An 8812-nucleotide genomic window follows, 5' to 3' on the forward strand; every position below is an offset into this window, starting at 1 on the left:
ACTCTCCGATCCTCCTCTCACCCCCTCTGATGACACTCTCCCCTCCTCCTCTCACCCCCCAGGTTTTGCTGTCCCCTGTCAGCGCCCAGCACCTCCGGCCCCCGTGGACATCTCTCCGGGGCTCCCAGTCGGGCTGTTGTTGTTATGAAAGGTGCGTCAGCTGAGCGGAAGTGACGTGTGTGCCCGGAAACATCTTCCTTCCGCTGTGTCTGACGGGAAAAGCGAGCTCTGGGATGTGTACCCGGCAATACAGCCCCCCCGAGGCGGACCTGTGTGCGACAGCCCTCAGAATGACGGCGCAGAACGTGATAAGCTGTGTCTGTAACAAAGAAAGAACCAGGAATTGGAGACCCGGTGCCCACAGTCAACATGGCTGCTTCCCCGTACCTGCGCTGTCTTGTGACATGTTTACGTCTGTATGGGAGGGGCGTGGTGTGGCAGCGGTGGCCATGTTTGTTACGGGCACTGTAGTGAGTCCAGCAGCTGGCTGGGTGTGTGTGGGAGAGGAGTCTAGGCGGTGACAATGACTCAGGTGCTGGGGTAGGAGGAGACACAGGATTGATATTACAGTATGACTGTCATTTATTTAAAAATAAATCATGAAATATTAAAGTAACAACATGACGGCAGGTCTGTTTTAACGCTTTTGCTGCCCTTTCGGTTTTTTGCGTTTTTATTTTGTTTGCACACATTTACAAAATCATTTTAGGCCTGAAGATTTGTTAAAACCCCAAAGTATTAACTTTCTTCAAGCAGAGGCACCAGAGAATAAAATAGTGGTAGGTCCAATTTTTATGTCGCACAATTATTGGCCGAAGGTTCATCAAGCCCAAAATTTAAGTTAAAAAAATACACTGAAGTTTACAGCACACAAACACTTGATTTTTTAATTTCATTATTTTTAGTCACTATTTTAATTATTTTTATTTTTTAATTTATCAAAATTAAATTAAAATAATTATATTTAAAACAGTCATTAAATAATACTAATAAAATAATAATTATTCAAATGTTATTTTACTTATAGTGATTCTAAATTTACATTTCTTAAAATAAATTAAAATAATGAAATAATAATTATTAAATTATTATTTTATTTAAAGTGATTTTAAAGGTTTTTTTTTTTTTTAAATAACAAACATGTTATACTTACCTGCTCTGTGCAACAGTTTTGCACAAAGCAGCCCCGATCCTCCTCTTCTGGGGTCCCCTGTCTGCGTTCCTGGCTCCTCCCCCTTGACCAGTGCCCCCAATAGCAAGCCGCTTGCTGCAGGGGCACTGGTGTGCGCTCGCTCCCGTGTCCCACTCTGTGGTCCCCGGCCATCAATATGACTCCTGGGATGCCAGAAGTGACCTCACTTCCTGCTCTGGCAGATGTAAACACTGCCAGTTTTTTTTTCCCCTGGAGAACATAGATCAATGTTTTTTCAGTTTTTTTGATCTCATGCTTTCCAGGGTAAAGGAAATATCTGGGGTCTCATTGACCCCAAATGTCTCCATTAAAGGGTTTGTAAAGGTTCATATTTTTTATCTTTTTTTTTTAAAATAACAAACATGTTATACTTACCTGCTCTGTGCAAGGGTTTTGCACAGGGCAGCCCTGATCTTTCTTTTCTGGGGTCCCCTGGTGGCGCTCCTGGCTCCTCCTCTTCATCGAGTGCCCCCACGGAGAGCAGATTTCAATGGGGGGCACTTGTGCGTCCATTGACACAGACAGCAGGGCTCGGCCCCGCCCCCTGCTCCCTTGTCACTGGATTTGATTGACAGCATCGGGAGCCAATGGCTCTCACTGCTATCAATCTATCCAATGAGCAGCTGGAGTCGTTTGGCTCGTGCACATCGCTGAAACGATCGGGTTTAGGTAAGGAAAAGGGGGGGGCAGCTGCAGCACAGAAGGTTTTTCACCTTAACCACTTGCCGCCCGCCATATAGCAAAATGACGTCGGCAAAGTGGTTGCAATATCCTGAGCTGACATCATATGACGCCCCGGGGGCGCGCATCACGGCGATCGCTGTTGCGGCATGTCAGTGGCGACAGCTTCCCCTCTACCTCCGACCACAACGGGTTCTCCGGCCGGCAGAACCGTCACTTCTGGTTGGACTGCAAGCCGCAATACCAACCCTATGCTGCTCTCTTGCTTCTGGATAGGCCCTCAGACAACCTAGCAGCCAGATGTCTCCAGGATAGACCTCAGGCTTTGGTCTAGCAGCCCGGGGCAGCACAACACACGTCTACCCAGACAGCCGTCCAGGTGGCACAGGACCCCGATCACCTGACCTAACCCAAATAAATAGTCTCTCCCAGCAGGCCAAGGGACCAAAGAAGATCACTGCCCCTTGGCTGAGATACCCTATCTATTCCTAATCTGTCCTTGGAATGCCCTTGTCTTATCTAATGCCACCAGATACTCGGCCATCTAGTGAACAAAGAGAGAAGTGCAGCAATTCCAGAATGAGGGTGGAATCAATTGATCCCCTATCAATTGGCCAAGGCGACTATACCTGGCAGGTAAATTTACTAGCAACCCTTCCTAAACATCAGGGTGCTACATCCTCCCCCTGCTTACAAAATAACGTCTAGGAGTTTGCAAAAATAATTTGAGCTCTCAAGCCAGCCTGAGAGCGAATGTCCTGGCAAAAACTGGGATCGGTGGGGAAACAGGAAAGGAATAATAATAACAAGTAATGCACATAGCATATCACAGGTAATAAACATGCGTAACACATACATAGGCGAATGGTAATTCACACAGGGTAGATAAATAACAGGCATTATATATATATATATATATACAGTTTAAAGTGGTTGCAAACCCTTACAACACACTTTTTGCTACAGGGAAGCCTATAATAAGGCTTACCTATAGCTACCCTGGATATCTCCTAAACCTGAATGGTTTAAGAGATATCCCCTGTATTTGCATGTGCCGACGTCATCGGCACATGCGCACTGAAGCAAACTGAAGCAATGGCCTGTACGTGCCATTGCTTCAGTGAGTGTGCCAATACCGGCGGCTCCCGCGCGCAAGCACGGGAGTGACGTCATCGCTGCTCCGGCCAATCACAGCGCCGGACCCTTCGATACCCGGAAGTAACTCCGGGAGCGATGTCGCCAGCCAGAGCGGTGAACAAGGACCGCTTGCGGGGGCTTCGATCTAAGGTAAGTAATACATAATGAGCTAGTATGCTTTGCATACTAGCTCATTATGCTTTTGTCATGCAGGTTTTTTTTTTATTTTGCTAGGGTTTACAACCACTTTAACGTGCAGTGTACCACCCAACTGGTTAAGGGAAACATGTCAACATTAGCCTTATATCCTAACTATCTATTTAATATATACAGTAATAAGGGCATGAATATTTTAGCATAATTATCCATATCAGGTCACTGTCTCTCCTTGTCCAAGGAAGACACGATGGTGCAGGAACACCTGAAAGAGAAATAAACAGCAATGCAAATGCATCCTATCCCTTTGATAATACAGTGTAATATGTACATAGGTGAACTTTAAGAAGTTGTTAATTGTCCTGAGCCGAGAACAGCATAGCAGTGTAAATACACCCTATGATATGTCTAAACTATATGCATATAAATCAAAGTGGGTCCCATCCTCGTCCGAAGATGCCACCCCCTTCCACAACTAGTCTACAGAAACTTTCCTTTAGCCTATTCTATCACTTACTTATAACGCAAATAGAGGTTTATTTAGGTCAGCACCGCTCACGCCGCCTGATGACCAGCATAAGAACAGTCCTGGTACATTGATCAGTCCATCGTTGAATTGTAAGGTGAGAATTTGCCCCTTTGCCACAGCTCATTCTACCTAACTAGCTGAATACCCCAATGTCTTTGACGTTTCACAGTCCATCAAAGTTGTTTCATGTGAGGTAAAACAACATTTCCCAGCAGTTTCCTTCCTCCTTTAAGGGTAACTCTGGGGACAAAAGGCACAGCTGCATTGAGACAACAAGCAGCCCAGCCATGGTGCAAGGGACCGCACTCTTGGACACAGGTCCCCTTGCAATAATGACCTCAGTTTGTCCGCATGACAGCCAGGGACTGAGGAAGACTTCCTCATTAGTTAGGAGCAAACCTGCCGAACGTCACATAAGCAGATTACTTTTCAAAGGGAGGCACATTGGCAACTTTCAGAACACTGGCAAGTATGACTCAAGTGGGCACTCCCTGTATGTGCTGGCAGCATTCAGTCCAGCAAAAGCTCAGTAGTACAGCCGCAGGAATGTTCTCCACTAGCAATAAGATTTTCTTCAAAAGTGAAGTGGCTTCCAGCATAGCGTCCTTGACTCCATACAGCACACATTTGTAATCCAAGGGTTTAGTGAACAGAAACAATCCCATATAATTTACCAGTAGAACAGTGGTGGCTGGTGCTCAAAATTTTTGGGGGGACGCAAACAAACTGAAAAATTCTGAAAAAAAATCCCATCAATTGCCGCACTGTGCCATCAAATGCTGGCATTGTGCCCACCAATTGCCGCCACTGTGCCATCAAATGCAGTCACCGTGCCCATCAATTGCCGCCACTGTGCCATCAAACACATCCACTGTACCATCAAACACAGCCACTGTGCCATCAAACGCAGCCACTGTACCATCAAGCACAGCCACTGTGCCATCAAACGCAGCCACTGTGCCATCAAACGCAGCCACTGTGCCCATCAAACACAGCCACTGTGCCATATCAAATGCTCTGATTGTGCCATCAAATGCTGCCACTGTGCACCATCAAATGCTGCCACTGTGCCCCATCAAATGCTGCCACTGTGCCCCATCAAATGCTCCCACTGTGCCCCATCAATGCTCCCACTGTGCCCCATCAAATGCTCCCACTGTGCCCCATCAAATGCAGCCACAGTGCCAAAATAAAATGCTGCTAGTGTACCTCCCGCCCGCCGTCTGCACTTAAGCTGTCTTGGTGGGACAGCTCCTCGATGCTCCTCGATGCTCCTCGATGTCTTCTCCCGTCCTCTCTTCCCATCCTCTGCTATGATTGGACGCCTAATAGGCGTCCAATCACAGCGCCTGTCGTTTCCGCCAATCAGGTGACGGGTAACAGATCCGAGCACCTGATTGGCGGTGAGGCGGTTTAGTATTAGGAAAGTGAATATTCATTCACTTTTCTAATACAGCTGAGTGACCTGCGAGCGCCATGCTTGACGCTTTTTTGATGCCTATTAGAGCCTATGGCTCTAATCAGGTGCTTAAAAAAACCCAGTCGCTGTAATTCAGGTGTTCCCCAGCGCCCGAAAAGGGGCCGGGCTCCTGAATAGGGGGTGGCGGCGACACAGACCAGGGTATACAGATCAGCCTCACCGACCCGTGTATACAGACCAGGGTATACAGATCAGTCTCATAGACCAGGGTATACAGATCAGGGTATACAGAGCAGAGTAGACAGAGCAGGGTATGGGGCTCACTCTCCTCCTTCTCTGTGACGGGTCTTGCTCTCCTCCTCTGTGACGGGTCTCGCTCTCCTCCTCTGTGACGGGTCTCGCTCTCCTCCTCTGTGGCGGGGCTCGCTCTCCTCCTCTTCTGTGACGGCGCTCGCTCTACTTCTCTTCTGTGACGGGTCTCGCTCTCCTCCTCTGTGGCGGGGCTCGCTCAGGTGCTTAAAAAAACCCAGTCGCTGTAATTCAGGTGCCCAGCGCCCGAAAAGGGGCCGGGCTCCTGAATAGGGGGTGGCGGCGACACAGACCAGGGTATACAGATCAGCCTCACAGACCCGGGTATACAGACCAGGGTATACAGATCAGAATATACAGATCAGCCTCACAAACCAGAGTATACAGACCAGGGTATACAGATCAGCCTCACAGACCAGGCTATACAGATCAGGGTATACAGAGCAGTCTCACAGATCAGGGTATACAGATCAGGGTATACAGACCAGGGTATATAGACCAGGGTATACAGACCAGGGTATACAGATCAGTCTCATAGACCAGGGTATACAGATCAGGGTATACAGAGCAGAGTAGACAGAGCAGGGTATGGGGCTCACTCTCCTCCTTCTCTGTGACGGGTCTTGCTCTCCTCCTCTGTGACGGGTCTCGCTCTCCTCCTCTGTGGCGGGGCTCGCTCTCCTCCTCTTCTGTGACGGGGCTCGCTCTACTTCTCTTCTGTGGCGGGGCTCGCTCTCCTCCTCTATGGCGGGGCTCGCTCTCCTCCTCCTCTGTGACGGGGCTCGCTCTACTTCTCTTCTGTGACGGGTCTCGCTCTCCTCCTCTGTGGCGGGGCTCGCTCTCCTCCTCCTCTGTGGCGGGGCTCGCTCTACTTCTCCTCTGTGGCAGGGTTCTCTCTACATCTCCTCTGTGGCAGGGCTCTTTCTACATCTCCTCTGTGGCTGGGCTCGCTCTCCTCCTCCTCTGTGGTGGGGCTCGCTCTACTTCTCTTCTGTGGCGGGGCTCGCTTTACTCGCTAAAACTGAAACATATCTCTCAGCAACTTTTGGTGACAGCTTCGGAAATTCTACCTGTAGAGGGATCCGGAGGAAACTGCGCACAGCTTCATCTAACCAATGGGTCTCTTTATTCAGAGTTTCCTCCTCTAGATGAGCCAGTAAGTAGAGGTACAGATACCCGTATTCCTCAGCCACTTTCCTTATGATGATTCGCTGCACCTTGGACAGCCTGGGCAGGATCCTAGGATCTCCATACCCGGGTAGGATCCGTGCATCTGGAGCACGCTAAACCGGGTACCCAGCAACAACATCTGGCTTGCAATCAGACTTATTAACGGGTATTTGCTTGGCATCGCGAGCTTTGGAGACCCATCAAGCCCACCGATCCTCCTCAAAAGGTTTAGTAATGTACACCAGCGGAGCTGCATTGGCAGACAGCTCAATCTTAACACTAGCAGTAGTAGCAGGAGAAACTTCATCCTCCTCCATGTCACACTCTTGCTCCTCGTCACTTTCACTCCACTTCCCCATCCAAGACAAAGTGTCTGAAAACAGCTCAGATAATCCATCAGAGGGGATGTCTGAATTGGTTATGGTGGAACACTCTTCGGCTGGGAGGTAGTTGCGCTCGGCACTGGCTTTAACCGGCACAACCATTTTGTCTCCCTTAATGGCTACATGTATTATCTCCCCTACAGGCACACTGCTTTCACCCCTTGCAGGCTTACCCGACTCCACCACCCTTTTCCTCTGTGGCGCCAACATCAGAGCAAGCAGGTGGGCCCGACCGCGGCCTCGAGGAGCGACCGAAGCGCTGGGTCCTGGGGCAGCCGCCAAGACAGGAGGAGCAGCTTCGTGCATGACTCGGGTGATGGCAGGTGGGCTCTTGATATCACTCCCAGCTGGGATAGCGACATTCTTTTCCCAATCTGCCTGCAGTATCCATGGAGGTTGGGCTGGTGAGACTACCTCGAGCAGGGGTTCCCCACAGCGTCCACAGACGATCCAAGGCCTCAGATGCGTGGCCAGACCAGAACACTTCCCGCAGTTCAGTCCCAAGGCCTCATAGCCTCCAGCCGTATACAGGGCAAGGATACCCTTAGGTGTATACCGCACTTTGCTGTCAGTCGCTGTCAGTCAGAAAGCTTTTTGACTCTCTCAGACCGAAACCAACACCCGGAGCGCACATCTTCTAATCCACTATAGTAATTCCAATCTGCACCATCTTCTCCAACCCACAACCAGGCACACGTAGCAGCACTTCCTTATCCTCCTCTGCAGAGCAGAGGGTCCTCCTCTTGCCAGTGGATTGGTGCAGATACTTTCTAGAAACTGGTTTGCTTCTGCAGCGCGCCAAATCTGTAATGAAGTCTGTTTTAACCCTCACAGCGCTGGCGGGAAGTGTCAAAAGACCAGGCTGATACTCTATCACTCTATCTATGAGCAATGAGACACTGACACTGATGGGGACATTGATGTAAGGAGGGGCTCCGCTGATGGGGACACTGATGTAAGGAGGGGCTCCACTGATGGGGACACTGATGTAAGGAGGGGCTAAGCTGATGGGGACACTGATGTAAGGAGGGGCTCTGCTGACGGGGACACTGATGTAAGGAGGTGCTCTGTTGATGGGGACACTGATGTAAGGTAGGGGTTCAGCTGATGGGGACACTGATGTAAGGAGGGGCTCCTCTGATGGGGATACTGATGTAAGGAGAGTCTCTGCTGATGGGGACACTGATGTAAGGAGGGGCTACACTGATGTAAAGAGGGGTTCCACTGATGGGGACACTGATGTAAGGAGGGGCTCCGCTGATGGCGACACTGATGTAAGGAGGGGCTCCGCTGATGGGGACACTCATGTAAGAACTCAGGCTCTGCTGCTGGGAACACTGATGTAAGGATGGGCTCTGCTGCTGGGACACCAGATGTAAGGTGGGGCTGTGCTGCTGGGGACACCAGATGTAAGGAGGGACTCTGCTACTGGGGACACCAGATGTAGGGAGGGGCTTTGCTACTGGTGACAATGATGTAAGGAGGGGCTCTGCTGGGGGCACCTGATGTAAGGAGGGGCTCTGCTACTGGGGACACCAGATGTAGGGAGGGGCTTCGCTGCTGGGGACACTGATGTAAGGAGGGGCTCTGCTGGGGGCACCTGATGTAAGGAGGGGCTCCGCTGCTGGGGACACTGATGTAAGGAGGGTCTCTGCTGGGGGCACCTGATGTAAGGAGGGGCTCCGCTGGGGGCACCTGATGTAAGGAGGGACTCTGCTGGGAATGCCTGATGTAAGGACGGACTCTGCTGGAGGCACCTGATGTAAGGAGGGACTCCGCTGGGGGCAACTGATGTAAGGAGGGACTCTGTTGGAGGCACCTGATGTAAGGACGGA

The sequence above is a fragment of the Aquarana catesbeiana genome, linkage group LG06, assembly GCF_042186555.1.
Source record: "Aquarana catesbeiana isolate 2022-GZ linkage group LG06, ASM4218655v1, whole genome shotgun sequence".
Taxonomy (NCBI): Eukaryota; Metazoa; Chordata; class Amphibia; order Anura; family Ranidae; genus Aquarana; species Aquarana catesbeiana.